Source organism: Eleutherodactylus coqui, chromosome 5, assembly GCF_035609145.1.
Source record: "Eleutherodactylus coqui strain aEleCoq1 chromosome 5, aEleCoq1.hap1, whole genome shotgun sequence".
NCBI lineage: Eukaryota > Metazoa > Chordata > Amphibia > Anura > Eleutherodactylidae > Eleutherodactylus > Eleutherodactylus coqui.
The window spans coordinates 191968856-191984680 of record NC_089841.1 but is presented as its reverse complement, the minus strand read 5'-3'; positions in this window follow the sequence as shown (position 1 = coordinate 191984680).

The following is a 15825-nucleotide window of genomic DNA, read 5'->3' as shown; positions in this document are numbered from 1 at the left end:
TATACGTCCCTGAAGAGACTGAGCATAGTGGATGATGGCATCATGACCTATTATCCCCAACCACTCCAGGCCTTTCCCTTCAGGTTGTCTGACCCAGAGTACAGCATACATATTAGTGCCATCACTGAGGGAGCAACCGCTCACTTTACAGGTCATCTCCACAGTCTCTGTAGGTTTCACAATCCCTGGACCGGAGACCACTAGGTGCCAGATGTCAGCAACAAGTAATCACGGTTTCCAGTAGAATGGATGAGACAGCTCACATAATTAGAAGGGAAGTCAGAAGGGAAGACAGAAGTCAGTATTGGGAAGTCTTGTAGCAATAGCAGGCAGAAGAGAAGCTGAATCAAATGCTATGCAGCAAAATAATCACACAATACAGTAGTGTCAGAGACAGGCTTTTATAGGATGTACAACGAAGACAGAAGTTGGATCAGTACCAGGAAGCAGGAACAAGGAACAACAGGGAGAGCTGCTGATAAGCTGGAAGCTGATTATTTCTTGATGGTCAGGTTTCATGTGAAGGTCCAGTTTGATTGCCTCCCATGTGAAAGGTCCCACGTCAAGGGCGACCCATCCACGGTTTCTATATCAATCAGTATGGGCTTAAGTCTGATGGCAATGTTTTTGTTAAGAGCGAATTTTAAATCCATGAAGTTTCCTCCCACTCCTGAATCCAACATCTCTGAACACTGTGTTTTCTGATTGCCCGTTAAGATCTGTATTGGGTGGACAAAATGATGGAGCGGGAGAAGGGTTTTCACACCATCTTGAACTACTGGTGCAAATGTATTTGGTGGAATCCTCTTGTTTCATGATAGCTGGATTGGTCATGATCTTGATGTTGGCTAGAGCGAGAGGCCTTTTCAATTTATTTAGACAGTTTAAGAGATAATGTCCCGAGTTTCCACGATAAAGACAGATCTTCAGCACGGTGCCTTTCTTTTTTAGTGTTGGAAAGGTGTTTGCGCATAACGTCAACCTGCATCGGTACTGGAGCAGCTTCGGGCCATGGCCGGGGACTCAATGTGGATTGACAGAAGGAGTAAGGGTGGTGTTGGCACCCAAACCCCACAGTCTTTCTTTTCCCCGCTCGGAAAGTCCTTGGTCAATTCAGATGCACAGTTGAATGAAATCTTACAGGTTATCAGGGGTTTCCACTCTAGCAAGTTCATCCTTAACCCACCTAGATAATCCCTGATGGAATTAGCTCTGTTGTGCGGTTGGTTTCCACGTGGTATCATTCCACCATATACTCTGCTACGGAACATTGCTCTTGTTGTAGGTTGTGTAACCTGACTTCAGCTGTAGTACAGTGATTGGGGCAACAAAACTTTGGTCCATAGCTGTAGTGAAGGCAGCGAGGCTGTAGGGGAGATTACTGTTGGCCTCTATGTACAACGAGGCACATGTGAGGGTCTCGTCAGTGTGGAGGTTAATGATGAAAAACACCTTCTTTCTGTCGCTGGTAAATTGGGTGGGCTGCATCTGGAAATAAATCTGTCATTGATTAAGGAAGTCTTTATAATGATGACATTCCCAAGAACACAATCTTATGGAGCAACTCCCTTCCAAGATGTACTAGTGTACTTTATTCTTATGCCTGCAGCTCATGGATGGAAGTATCTCCTAGTCTTTGTCTACATTTACACGGGGTGGCTGAAGGCCTATCTCACTAGAACTGAATAATCAACTGAAGTGTCCAGAGCACTACTGAGAGACATAATTCCGGTGTGGATTGGGTCAGACAATGGGACAGTTTTTGCTACAGAGATCATACAAGAGCTATCTAACTAGCTCAAGATCAAATGGAAACTGCACACTGCTTACAGACCCCAGAGCTCAGTAAATGTTGAGCACATGAACAGGACTTTAAAACTTGTGCAGCATCTGAACTGGGAAGAACACAGGGAAAACAAGATGGATGTCACAGGTGGCTTTGCAATCTCTCCCGACAATGGCAGCAAAGGTGACTTATTCTGTCACTGCACAGTGGCAGAAGGGTTTTGACAGTCTCTAAATACTAAATGGTGGATTTGTCACGTGACACCATTATCTCTAAGTTAACAGACTCCTGGAATGTGTGTAGGAATAATTGAAACAAGTCCTTGTAGACTTGATGTGCAAACTGGAGGTACTCAGCTTGCTTCAGCTCTTTAGTTAAACTTTTGAAATGACAACACATACAGTTCTTCAGAAATTGGCAGTAGATTCACTTTAACCCTTTCCAATCCAATCTGTATCCTGGTTTTCCTAGGGGGCTTACTCTTTTTCTGCCATTATCAAACGGCTCTATCTGCTGGCTAGAGCCAGTACTGCATGAGGTGACAGGTTGGATAGGCTCCAACACCAGAGAGGCTGGCAATATACAGTAAGAGAACCCCGCCGGACGTTTTCCAACATCGTTTTCCAGTGGATTGGAAAAGGTTAAAGTAGATAATAACGTTGCTCCACACTTTCATTTATGATACAAAGACAATTAAAAACTTCAAGGCTCTCTGTCTTAAAGGTTATTTAAGAGAAATTCCCACAGTTATCTGTGAGGTTACTTTAGGGATTGCTAGGCAGATGGAAAAGATATTTTAGTCATGGGCCTTTTTATACTTTCCTAGCTTCACTGTTAACAGGGGCTCGTGCAACTCACTGTTGTGATGGTGGGTCCCACACTTTATCCTCCACACTACAGCTTGTAAGGAAACTTGTAAACTCCTTGCTTTCTCCACTGGAGCATGCTAGATCCACTCTACACTACTGTACCTCCTCTCATGTCCTCCTCCAATGACTGCTCCCTATGAACTCCTCCCTATCCCTCCTTTTTTTCTTGTCTAACTCCCTCATTTTTTTTAACCACTTCCACATTCTGTCTCACCCTGATCCTTTCCCACTCCGGACTATCACACCATCCCCCTCTACAAATTAGTGATAGCATGACAGGCAACCAATAAACTGCCAGCTGTTGCCAAGCAGCTTAGCTGAGGCTTGAGAAGAAAGGGAGAAAACAGGTTTTCCAATGTACGGCACCTTCTATGCCTCCTAGGAACACATAGCTAGGTGTTACAGGACTGGTGACTGGATGACTACCCTGTTTGACCCACAGACCACTACAGTTGCCTTAGGGAAGCTCTGTCAAGACACTCAATTAAAATGGCCACAAGTCCTACCGATTGCTGTTAGAATTGGGGTTACCACCAGGGATGCGGGACCCGGGCTGGCATTTCTGTCTGGGGTTTTCCCCACTCTGGTGGTTGGTCGCGGCAGCCGGCGGTGCACCCTGCATCATGTGCGGGTGTGCCCATCTACAGGTCGGCTGCACGGCACTCTGGTCTGTGCGCCTCGCTGGGGGGAAGCAGTTTCGTAATTCCCCCTGGTGGTCATGTGACTTCTCCTCGCCCAGAGGGCGGGGAGTTCTACATATACGCCTGGTTGGCCAGTCTCTCATTGCCAGTGTTTGATTTTGCTCTAATCAGCTGACACCCGCTATCTTTGACCTGACTTCTAGTGTTTTGACTACTGCTTGCCTCTGACTTTGCCTCTGGTTATCCCTCGGTACTGCGCACGTGTTTTCCAGTTCTGACCCTGCCTGGTTGACTAGTCTCTGGATGCTGATTAGGTTCTGTTTGCTATTCAGGTTCTCACTTGTCTGTTTCCCAGTCCCTCCTTGCCAGGTTCCCTGACACTAGTGCAGCGCAGGGACCGTCGCCCAGTTGTTGCCCTGGGACTTAGCCCAGGGGGACAAGTAGGTAGGGACATGGGAGATGGTTGGCATAGGGATTATGTGTCCATGGTACTTCAGTCACCATTGCTGCAGTTCCGGACTCAGGGATTGAACCCAGGGTTGCACTACCTGACGTGTTTTCAGGTGTCCGTAAGTCATTCTTTGTTTTCCATGAAGCGTGCAAGTTATATTTCAAAACACGTCCCCACTCGTGGGGTTCAGAGTACCAAAGGGTGGGCATAGTAATTTCATGCTTGAGAGGCGACCTGCAACACTGGGCATTTTCGCTGTCCTCTGACTCACCGCTCCGCTAATCGGTTGATGCCTTTTTCGTGGCCCTCGGGAAGATATATGACAAGCCAGATAGAGCGGATACGCCATGAGCAAGTTGTTAGGTCTTCAGCAGGGTAGTCATCCTGCAGAAGAGTTCTGCTCTCAATTTAGGCAGTTTTGTGTGGAGTCTAGATGGAATGACCGCGCTCTGAAAGATCTGTTTCTGACTGGGTTGTCAGAGTCAGTTAAAGATCTGTTGTTGTCGCACCCGGAACCCTAGACCTTAGAACAGGCTATGACTATTGCTGTAAAGGCCGACCGTCATCTTAAGGCCCAACGCAAAACTCAGACCGAACCGGCCGTGACCCGATCTGAGAATCTGCCATTGACCTCAACTACCAACAGAGTTGAGGCAATGGAAGTGGGCTCCTTGTCCCCAAAGGAGCGCAAGGAATTTCGGCTCAGGAACCAATTATGCCTATATTGCGGAGGTCCAGGTCATTGGGTCGCCAGCTGCCCCAAGAAACAGCCGTCGAAAAACTTCCTCCCCTAGGCGATGTCCAGAGGGATCGCCTAGGAGCTCAGGTACTTCCGGAATGTTCTAAATTGTTAGTCCCGTTCCCTAGTACATATAACACGCATATCATCAATGGTCTGGCCTTCATTGATTTGGGGGCCACCACGAACTTTGTTAATTTTGAGTTTTTTAAGTCTATGTCTGCATGCCTGTTACCACTGAACCCTCCCATCCGGGTCCCGCGTATCAATTCCACCCCGTTATCAGCGGGGTTAATCAGTAAGAGGACCCCTGAACTAGTTTTTTTCTGTAGGGGCGCTACATTCAGAGGTGTGCTCATTCCTGGTGAAGGAGAGCCTTTCCGTGGATTTGGTCCTTGGGTTATCCTGGCTCCGGCAGCACAACCCCCAGTTTGATTGCTCCACCTCTGAACTAGTACAGTGTGGGCAAGGTTGTGGTGAGCATTTGATCTCCGTCCAGGTGCACTCCACAAAATGTATGGTAAAGGGGTTACCTCCGTATATTGTGGATTTTTCTGATTCCTTCTCCGAACAACTTTCTGAAAGATTACCCCGGTACCAGAAATGGGATTGTAAGATCGATCTTATTCCTGGAAGCAAGACTCCTAAGTGGGGAATATATAAAGTAACTGTCCCTGAACGCGAGGCAATGAAGTGAGGTATATCACTGAGAGCCTCACCAAGGTACATATACATCCTTCTGAATCGCTCACAGAGACAGGGTTATTTTTCATAGAAAAGAAGGATGGTGGGCTCCGGCCCTGCGTTGATTATAGGGCTCTGCCCCTATGTTGATTATAGAGCTTTGAACAGGATAACCATCAAAAACCAGTACTCCTTGCCTCTGATCCCTGATCTCGTCAACCAGGTTGTAGGGGCCCATTGGTTCTCAAAATTAGACCTCCAGGGGGCCTATAATCTCATCCGTATCAGAGGCAGATGAATGGAAGACAGCGTTTAATACTCCGTTGCAGCATTTTGAATGTCTAGTCATGCCATTTGGGTTATGTAAGGCTCCAGCTATTTTTCAAAGTTTTATGAATACCATTTTCCATGTAATTCTGGGCGCGTTCATGGTTGTTTATTTTGATGACATTCTGGTATTCTCTCCTGATTGGGAGAGCCATGTCAGGCATTTAAGGACAGTGCTGTCCCGTCTTCGAGACCATCAATTGTATGCCAAGTTGGAGAAATGCCTATTTGATGTACAGAAAATTGCCTTTCTGGGATATGTCATTTTTCCATCGGCCATCCGGATGGACTCGGACAAGGTCAAGGCCATCACCGATTGGGTGCAACTCACCAACTTAAAGGCGTTACAACGCTTTTTTGGGTTGCAAACTTCTATCGGAAATTCATTGAGAACTTTTCAGTGGTGGCCAAACCCTTGACTAACTTGACCAAGAAGGGGGCTAGAGTGGACTCCTGGTCGCTGGAGGCTGTGGAGGCCTTTGCACTTGTCAAGAGAGCTTTTTCCACAGCATCGGTGTTGGCTCAGCCAGAGCTAGATGGCTCATTCATCATTGAAGTGATGCCTCCGAGCATGGTGTGGGAGCAGCTCTCTCATAGGAATCTCCCAGCCAACCTCGTCTCCAACCCTGTGCGTTCTTTTACAGAAGGTTCAATCAGGCAGAATGCAACTATGATATTGGCAACAGGGAATTATTGGCCATAAAATGGGCATTTGATGAATGGAGACATTTCTGAGAGGGTGCTAGTCATACTATTACCATTCTCACTGACCATAAGAATTTGGTTTATCTGGAGTCCGCTCAGTGCTTAAACGCATGTCAGGCCAGGTGGGCATTGTTTTTTTCACATTTCAATTTTGTAGTCACATATGTGCCGGGGTCCAAGAATGTCAAGGCTGGCACTTTGTCACACAGCTTCGGGTTTCCGGAGGTAGAGGAGCCTCAGCCAGAGAGTATTCTAGGCCCGAGCATGGTTGTCACCGCTCTTACGTCTGACACCTCTGCTTTACTCCAGTCGGCCCAGCAGTTGGTTTCCCAAGGCCTTCCGGAAGAAAGGCTATTTGTTCCCCGTGCCTTGCGGCTCCTCATTTTGGAGGAAGTTCATTCGTCGGTGTTGACTGGACATCCAGGGGTCCGAGGCACCCTGGAGCTGTGTGGCCATTTGTATTGGTGGCCACAAATGTCTCGGGACATCCGGGAGTTTGTCAAGTCCTGCCCAATCTGTGCTCAAGGAAAGAGTGTACAGAGACAACAGAAGGTCTGATTTGTCCTCTTCCCATTCCAGAGAGGCCATGGATCCATTTGTTCATGTATTTTATTACCGACTTGCCCGAATCCCAGGAGTGCTCGGTCATCTTGGTGGTCGTCGACAAATTTTCCAAAATGGCGCATTTTACCCCTCTTAAGAAGCTTTTGTCTGCACATGAGTTAGCAACCATATTTTTCAGGGAGATTGTGCGCCTGCATTGGGTCCCTGAGTATATTGTTTCCGATCGGGGAGTTTAATTTGTTGCCCGGTTTTTGAGGGCGTTTTGTAAGCATATCGGTATCGGATTGTCGTTTTCCTCTGCCTTCCATCTGGAGTCCAATGGGCAGATGGAACATATGAAACAGGAACTGGTTCAGTACCTCAGAATGTATGTGAGTGATTCTCAGAGTCTCTGGGTCAATTATCTAGTGTTGGCTGAATTGCAGTTGCATTCCCCCTCCTGCTTCTTCTCGTAAAAAAGTGAAAGTAGAAGATTCTTCTCCTCCTGAAATCTTTGTCTGATGCAGAGATCATTTAAGCCAATACAGAATTAACACCTAATAAGCATGCCTACCTGGTATATAACCTTGCGTAATTCTTTTCTTTGTCACTCAGAGATTTGTAGTTTGCCATATACTTCCCTCTGAGTCATGTCGGCACTAAAATAAATTTTAGTTCACTTCCTAAAGAAATCCTGGTGTCCTGTCGGATTTTGTATGTCAGCATGAACTGACTCTTATCACACTAGTGGGTCCCGAGTGGCTTTCCTTGGTGTGACATCAAGGTTCGCAGACCCATTTAATATATCCTGACATCCAACAATTCCTTTCTGGCCTCTTTTGAATCCCAAAGCCACATAACGTCATTAATAGAGATGAGCGAGCGTACTCGTCTGAGCTTGATACTCGTTCGAGTATTAGGGTGTTCGAGATGCTCGTTACTCGAGAAGAGCACCACCCGATGTTCGAGTTACTTTCACTTTCATCTCTGAGACATTAGCGCGCTTTTCTGGCCAATAGAAAGACATGGAAGGCATTACAACTTCCTCCTGTGATGTTCCAGCCCTATACCACCCCCCTGCAGTGAGTGGCTGGGGAGATCGGGTGTCACCCGAGTATTTAAATCTGCCTCGCCCGCGGCTCGCCACAGATGCATTCTGACAGAGATCAGGGACAGTGCTGCTGCTGCTGCTATAGGGAGAGCGTTAGGAGTTATTTTAGGTTTGAAGAACCCCAACGGTCCTTGTTAGGGCCACATCTGACCATGTGCAGTACTGTTGAGGCTGCTTTTAGCAGTGTTGCACAATTTTTTTTTTTTGTATATCGGGCGAGCAGAGCACTGCGTCCTCAGTCTGCAGTCATTGCACAGAGTATAGTGGCAGTACTGGTGAGGCAGGGAAAGAGATATACAGGCTATATAGGCAGTGGGCTTTTTCAAAAAAATTGGGGGAAAATACTATATTTGGGCTGCCTGTGACCGTGTACAGTTTACAGCGTGTCTGCTGGGGGTAGTAGTTCTAATTAATACGCAGCTAAGCGTTACAGCAGGCTTGCGTAAAATTGTTTCCTGCCTCTGCTGTCTCCGTTACATCACTGCCGTCATCCCGGCAGAGGGAAACAGTATACATAATATTATACGCTGCCTACAGTATTTGTCTGCTGGGGGTAGTAGTCCTAATTAATACGCAGCTAAGCGTTACAGCAGGCTTGCGCAAAATTGTTTCCTGCCTCTGCTGTCTCCGTTACATCACCGCCGTCATCCCGGCTGGGGGAAACAGTATACATAATATTATACGCTGCCTACAGTATCTGTCTGCTGGGGGTAGTAGTCCTAATTAATACGCAGCTAAGCATTACAGCAGGCTTGCACAAAATTGTTTCCTGTCTCTGCTGTCTCCGTTACATCACCGCCGTCATCCCGGCAGAGGGAAACAGTATACATAATATTATACGCTGCCTACAGTATTTGTCTGCTGGGGGTAGTAGTCCTAATTAATACGCAGCTAAGCGTTACAGCAGGCTTGCGCAAAATTGTTTCCTGCCTCTGCTGTCTCCGTTACATCACCGCCGTCATCCCAGCAGAGGGAAACAGTATACATAATATTATACGCTGCCTACAGTATCTGTCTGCTGGGGGTAGTAGTCCTAATTAATACGCAGCTAAGCATTACAGCAGGCTTGCACAAAATTGTTTCCTGTCTCTGCTGTCTCCGTTACATCACCGCCGTCATCCCGGCAGAGGGAAACAGTATACATAATATTATACGCTGCCTACAGTATCTGTCTGCTGAGGGTAGAAGTCCTAATTAATATGCAGCTAAGCGTTACAGCAGGCTTGCGCAAAATTGTTTCCTGCCTCTGCTGTCTCCGTTACATCACCGCCGTCATCCCAGCAGAGGGAAACAGTATACATAATATTATACGCTGCCTGCAGTATCTGTCTGCTGGGGGTAGAAGTCCTAATTAATACGCAGCTAAGCGTTACAGCAGGCTTGCGCAAAATTGTTTCCTGCCTCTCCTGTCTCCGTTACATCACCGCTGTCATCCTGGCTGGGGGAAACAGTATACATAATATTATACGCTGCCTTCAGTATCTGTCTGCTGGGGGTAGAAGTCCTAATTAATACGCAGCTAAGCGTTACAGCAGGCTTGCGCAAAATTGTTTCCTGTCTCTGCTGTCTCCGTTACATCACCGCCGTCATCCCGGCAGAGGGAAACAGTATACATAATATTATACGCTGCCTACAGTATCTGTCTGCTGGGGGTAGAAGTCCTAATTAATACGCAGCTAAGCGTTACAGCAGGCTTGCGCAAAATTGTTTCCTGCCTCTGCTGTCTCCGTTACATCACCGCCGTCATTCCGGCAGAGGGAAACAGTATACATAATATTATACGCTGCCTACAGTATCTGTCTGCTGTATCAGCTCAGCATTTAAAAAAGTAGAAGCAAAATACTTAAGGCCTATTTCTGGCCTTTGGCCACTTGACTGCTTCTGAGCTGTGAATTCCACTAGCTCAGTCATACGCACCTACGTCTCACTACAGGCGTGCGCAAAATTGTTTCCTGGCTCTGCTGTGCGTTCCGTAAGCGATGTCAGCCTCCAACCACAGGCCAATAAGCGGCACATTTAATTACAGCATTCTGTTTCTGCTCTACTCGTAATACACCATGCTGAGGGGTAGGGGTAGGCCTAGAGATCGTGGACGCAAGCGAGGACGCGGAGGCCCAAGTCAGGGTGTGGACACAGGCCGAGCTCCTGATCCAGGTGTATCGCAGCTGACTGTTGCGGAATTAGGAGAGAGGCACGTTTCTGGCGTCCCCACATTCATCGCACAATTAATGGGTCCACGCGGTGGACCTTTATTAGAAAATGAGCACTGTGAGCAGGTCCTGTCATGGATGGCATCCAGCAATCTATCGACCACCCAGAGTTCTACGCCGTCCACTGCTGCAACTCTGAATCCTCTGGCTGCTGCTCCTCCTTCCTCCCAGCCTCCTCACTCCATTACAATGACACATTCTGAGGAGCAGGCAGACTCCCAGGAACTGTTCTCGGGCCCCTGCCCAGAATGGGCAGCAATGGTTCCTCTCCCACCGGAGGAGTTTGTCGTGACTGATGCCCAACCTTTGGAAAGTTCCCGGGGTCCAGGGGGATGAGGCTGGGGACTTCCGGCAACTGTCTCAAGAGCTTTCAGTGGGTGAGGAGGAAGATGACGATGAGATACAGTTGTCTATCTCTCAGGTAGTAGTAATTGCAGTAAGTCCAAGGGAGGAGCGCACAGAGGATTCAGAGGAAGAGCAGCTGGACGATGAGGTGACTGACCCCACCTGGTTTGCTAAGCCTACTGAGGATAGGTCTTCAGAGGGGGAGGCAAGTGCAGCAGCAGGGCAGGTTGGAAGAGGCAGTGCGGTGGCCAGGGGTAGTGGCAGGGCCAGACTGAATAATCCACCAACTGTTTCCCAAAGCGCACCCTTGCGCCATGCCACCCTGCCGAGGCCGAGGTGCTCAATGGTCTGGCAGTTTTTCACTGAGAGTGCAGACGACCGACGAACTGTGGTGTGCAAGGTTTATCGCGCCAAGATCAGCCGTGTAGCCACCACCACCAGACTCACCACCACCAGCATGCGCAGACATATGATGGCCAAGTACCCCACAAGGTGGGACAAAGGACGTTCACCGCCTCCGGTTTGCACCACTGCCTCTCCCCCTGTGCCCCAACCTGCCACTGAGATCCAGCCCCCCTCTCAGGACACAGGCACTACCGTCTCCCGGCCTGCACCCACACCCTCACCTCCTCTGTCATCGGCTCCATCCAGCAATGTCTCTCAGCGCACCGTCCAGCCGTTGCTAGCGCAAGTGTTTGAGCGCAAGCGCAAGTATGCAGCCACGCACCCGCACGCTCAAGCGTTAAACGTGCATATAGCCAAATTGATCTGCCTGGAGATGCTGCCGTATAGGCTTGTGGAAACGGAGGCTTTCAAAAACATGATGGCGGCGGCGGTCCCGCGCTACTCGGTTCCAGGTCGCCACTACTTTTCCCGATGTGCCGTCCCAGCCCTGCACGACCACGTCTCCCGCAACATTGTACGCGCCCTCACAAACGTGGTTACTGCCAAGGTCCACTTAACAACGGACACGTGGACAAGCACAGGCGGGCAGGGCCACTATATCTCCCTGACGGCATATTGGGTGAATTTAGTGGAGGCTGGGACCGAGTCAGAGCCTGGGACCGCTCACGTCCTACCCACCCCCAGAATTGCGGGCCCTAGCTCAGTGCTGGTATCTGCGGCGGTGTATGCTTCCTCCACTAAACCACCCTCCTCCTCCTACGCAACCTCTGTCTCGCAATCAAGATGTGTCAGCAACAGCACGTCGCCAGCAGTCGGTGTCGCGCGGTGTGGCAGCACAGCGGTGGGCAAGCGTCAGCAGGCCGTGCTGAAACTACTCAGCCTAGGAGAGAAGAGGCACATGGCCCACGAACTGCTGCAGGGTCTGACAGAGTAGACCGACCGCTGGCTTTCGCCGCTGAGCCTCCAACCGGGCATGGTCGTGTGTGACAACGGCCGTAACCTGGTGGCGGCTCTGCAGCTCGGCAGCCTCATGCACGTGCCATGCCTGGCCCACGTCTTTAATTTGGTGGTTCAGCGCTTTCTGAAAAGCTACCCACGCTTGTCAGACCTCCTCGGAAAGGTGTGTCGGCTCTGCGCACATTTCCGCAAGTCCAAGACGGACGCTGCCACCCTGGCCACCCTGCAACATCGGTTTAATCTGCCAGTACACCGACTGCTGTGCGACGTGCCCACACGGTGGAACTCTACGCTCCACATGTTGGCCAGGCTCTATGAGCAGCATAGAGCTATAGTGGAATACCAACTCCAACATGGGCGGCGTAGTAGGAGTCAGCCTCCTCAATTCTTTACAGAAGAGTGGGCCTGGTTGGCAGACATCTGCCAGGTCCTTGGAAACTTTGAGGAGTCTACCCAGATGGTGAGCGGCGATGCTGCAATCATTAGCGTCACCATTCCTCTGCTATGCCTCTTGAGAAGTTCCCTGCAAAGCATAAAGGCAGACGCTTTGCGCTCGGAAACGGAGGTGGGGGAGGACAGTATGTCGCTGGATAGTCAGAGCACCCTCATGTCTATATCTCAGCGCGTTGAGGAGGAGGGGGAGGAGCATGAGGAGGAGGGGGAAGAGACAGCTTGGCCCACTGCTGAGGGTGCCCATGCTGCTTACCTGTCATCCTTTCAGCGTGTATGGCCTGAGGAGGAGGATCCTGAAAGTGATCTTCCTAGTGAGGACAGCCATGTGTTGCGTACAGGTACCCTGGTACACATGGCTGACTTCATGTTGGGATGCCTTTCTCGTGACCCTCGCGTTACACGCATTCTGGCCACTACGGATTACTGGGTGTACACACTGCTCGACCCACGGTATAAGGAGAACCTTTCCACTCTCATACCCGAAGAGGAAAGGGGTTCGAGAGTGATGCTATACCACAGGACCCTGGCGGACAAACTGATCGTAAAATTCCCATCCGAGAGCGCCAGTGGCAGAAGGCGCAGTTCCGAGGGCCAGGTAGCAGTGGAGGCGCGGAGATCAGGCAGTATGTACAGCACAGGCAGGGGAACACTATCCAAGGCCTTTGGCAGCTTTATAGTTCCCCAGCAAGACTGTGTCACTGCTCCCCAGTCAAGGCTGAGTCGGCCGGAGCACTGTAAAAGGATGGTGAGGGAGTACGTAGCCGATCGCACGACCGTCCTCCATGACGCCTCTGCCCCCTACAACTACTGGGTGTCGAAGCTGGACACGTGGCCTGAACTCGCGCTGTATGCCCTGGAGGTGCTTGCTTGCCCTGCGGCTAGCGTCTTGTCAGAGAGGGTGTTTAGTGCGGCTGGGGGAATAATCACAGATAAGCGTACCCGCCTGTCAACCGACAGTGCCGACAGGCTTACACTCATAAAGATGAACAAAGCCTGGATTTCCCCAGAGTTCTCTTCTCCTCCAGCGGACAGCAGCGATACGTAAGCAATACGTAGGCTGCACCCGCGGATGGAAGCTACGTTCTCTCTCACCATCCAAAACGGGGACATTTCTGCTTCATCAATCTGTGTCTAATATTCCTCCTCCTCCTCCTGCTCCTCCTCCTGAAACCTCACGTAATCACGCTGAACGGGCAATTTTTCTTAGGGCCACAAGGCTCACTCAAATAATTTTTCTGAACAATTTTTATAAGTTTCAATGCGCTTAAAAGCGTTGGAACTGTAACTTGAACCAATTTTTCGTTACACTGGGCTGCCTCCAGGCCTAGTTACCACTTAAGCCACATTAACCAAAGCGATTAATGGGTTTCACCTGCCCTCTTGGCTGGCCATGGCCAATTTTTGGGATGTACATTAGTACTGTTGATCCAGCAATTTTTGTGGGCCCTCGCCTACAGTGTAATCAAATTAATTTTTAGCCCACCTGCATTCCAGCTGACGTTACCTCAGCTGTGTTGGGCAATGCAATGGGATATTTCTATGTACCGCCGGTGGCTTCCTGGCACCCACCCAGGCTCTGGGTCCACAGGGAATTATAAATGCATCTGTTTCCACTTGTAAAGAACCCCAGTCAGACTGGGGCATGCAGTGTGGGCCGAAGCCCACCTGTATTACGCACGACATTACTACCTCAGCTGTGTTGGGCAATGCAATGGGATATTTCTATGTACCGCCGGTGGCTTCCTGGCACCCACCCAGGCAGTGGGTCCACAGGGAGTTTAACCTACATGTGTCCACTTCTAAAGAACCCCAGTCAGACTGGGGCATGCAGTGTGGGCCGAAGCCCACCTGTATTACGCACGACATTACTACCTCAGCTGTGTTGGGCAATGCAATGGGATATTTTTGTGTACCGCCGGTGGGTTCCAGGGAGCCACCCATGCTGTAGGTGCACACGGAGTGTAACCTACATGTGTCCACTTGTAAAGAACCCCAGTCTGACTGGGGCATGCAGTGTGGGCCGAAGCCCACCTGTATTACGCACGACATTACTACCTCAGCTGTGTTGGGCAATGCAATGGGATATTTCTATGTACCGCCGGTGGCTTCCTGGCACCCACCCAGGCAGTGGGTCCACAGGGAGTTTAACCTACATGTGTCCACTTCTAAAGAACCCCAGTCAGACTGGGGCATGTAGAGTGGGCCGAAGCCCACCTGTATTACGCACGACATTACTACCTCAGCTGTGTTGGGCAATGCAATGGGATATTTTTGTGTACCGCCGGTGGGTTCCAGGGAGCCACCCATGCTGTCGGTCGACAGGGACTTCACAATAGGGAGTTGTACCTGCCTGTGTCTATGAATTAAAAAGCCCGGTCTAACTGGGGCATGCAGACACCTTGACAGAATGAATAGTGTGTGGCACATAGGTTCCCCATTGCTATGCCCACGTGTGCAGCTCCTGATGGCGGTGGCACAGGATTCTATTTCTCATTGCTTCTGTACAGCATTGTGGGCTATCGCCCCGCCCCTTTTAAAGAGGGTCGCTGCCTAGCCGTGCCAACCCTGTGCAGTGTGTGCCTGCGGTCCCTCTTCATGGCAGACGCACTTCTAAATAGACATGAGGGTGGTGTGGCATGAGGGCAGCTGAAGGCTGCGCAGGGACACTTTGGTGTGCGCTGTGGGGGGGAGGGGGGGGCGGTTGGGCAGCATGTAACCCAGTAGAAGTGGCAGTGGAGTGTCATGCAGGCGGTGATTGTGCTTTGTTGGAGGTAGTGTGGTGCTTAGCAAAGGTATGCCATGCTAATTATGGCTTTTCAGAAGTAAAAGTTGTTGGGAGGGGGGGGGGCCCACTCTTGCCGGTATTCTGGCTTAATAGTGGGACCTGTGAAGTTGAGATGCAGCCCAACATGTAGCCCCTCGCCTGCCCTATCCGTTGCTGTGTCGTTCCCATCACTTTCTTGAATTGCCCAGATTTTCACACATGAAAACCTTAGCGAGCATCGGCGAAATACAAAAATGTTCTGGTCGCCCATTGACTTCAATGGGGTTCGTTATTCGAAACGAACCCTCGAACATCGCGGGAAGTTCGTTTCGAATAACGAACACCCGAACATTTTGGTGTTCGCTCATCTCTAATCATCATTTTATAGCCCACTATTCTGCCCATCCAAGTTAGCTCTGTCTTGCTGATATTATCCAGGTCCTGTCGAATAGTCTGGGTGAGTTGTGCTATGTTGTTGTCCATAATTTTTTTTATGGGGAGGTTGATTGTTGTCCCAAGGTATTGGATGCCCCCCGGATCCCACTCAAAGGGGAACTCCCTTTTTATTAATTTTTGAAGATTGACATGTAGGTTAATAGGAAGGATTTTGGATTTTGATGGGTTTACTTTATAGTATGATATAGACCCAAAAAGTTTTAGGAGGCTGTAGGCTTCTCTGAGGGAATCTAGGGGAGAGGAAAGCATCAGCACAATATCATCCGCAAAGAGCCCTATTTTTTGATTTCTACCTGCAAGGGGTATCCCTCTAATACCATCATTTAGTCTAATAGCTTCCGCCAGCGGTTCAATTGTAAGTATAAAGAGTGTAGGCGAA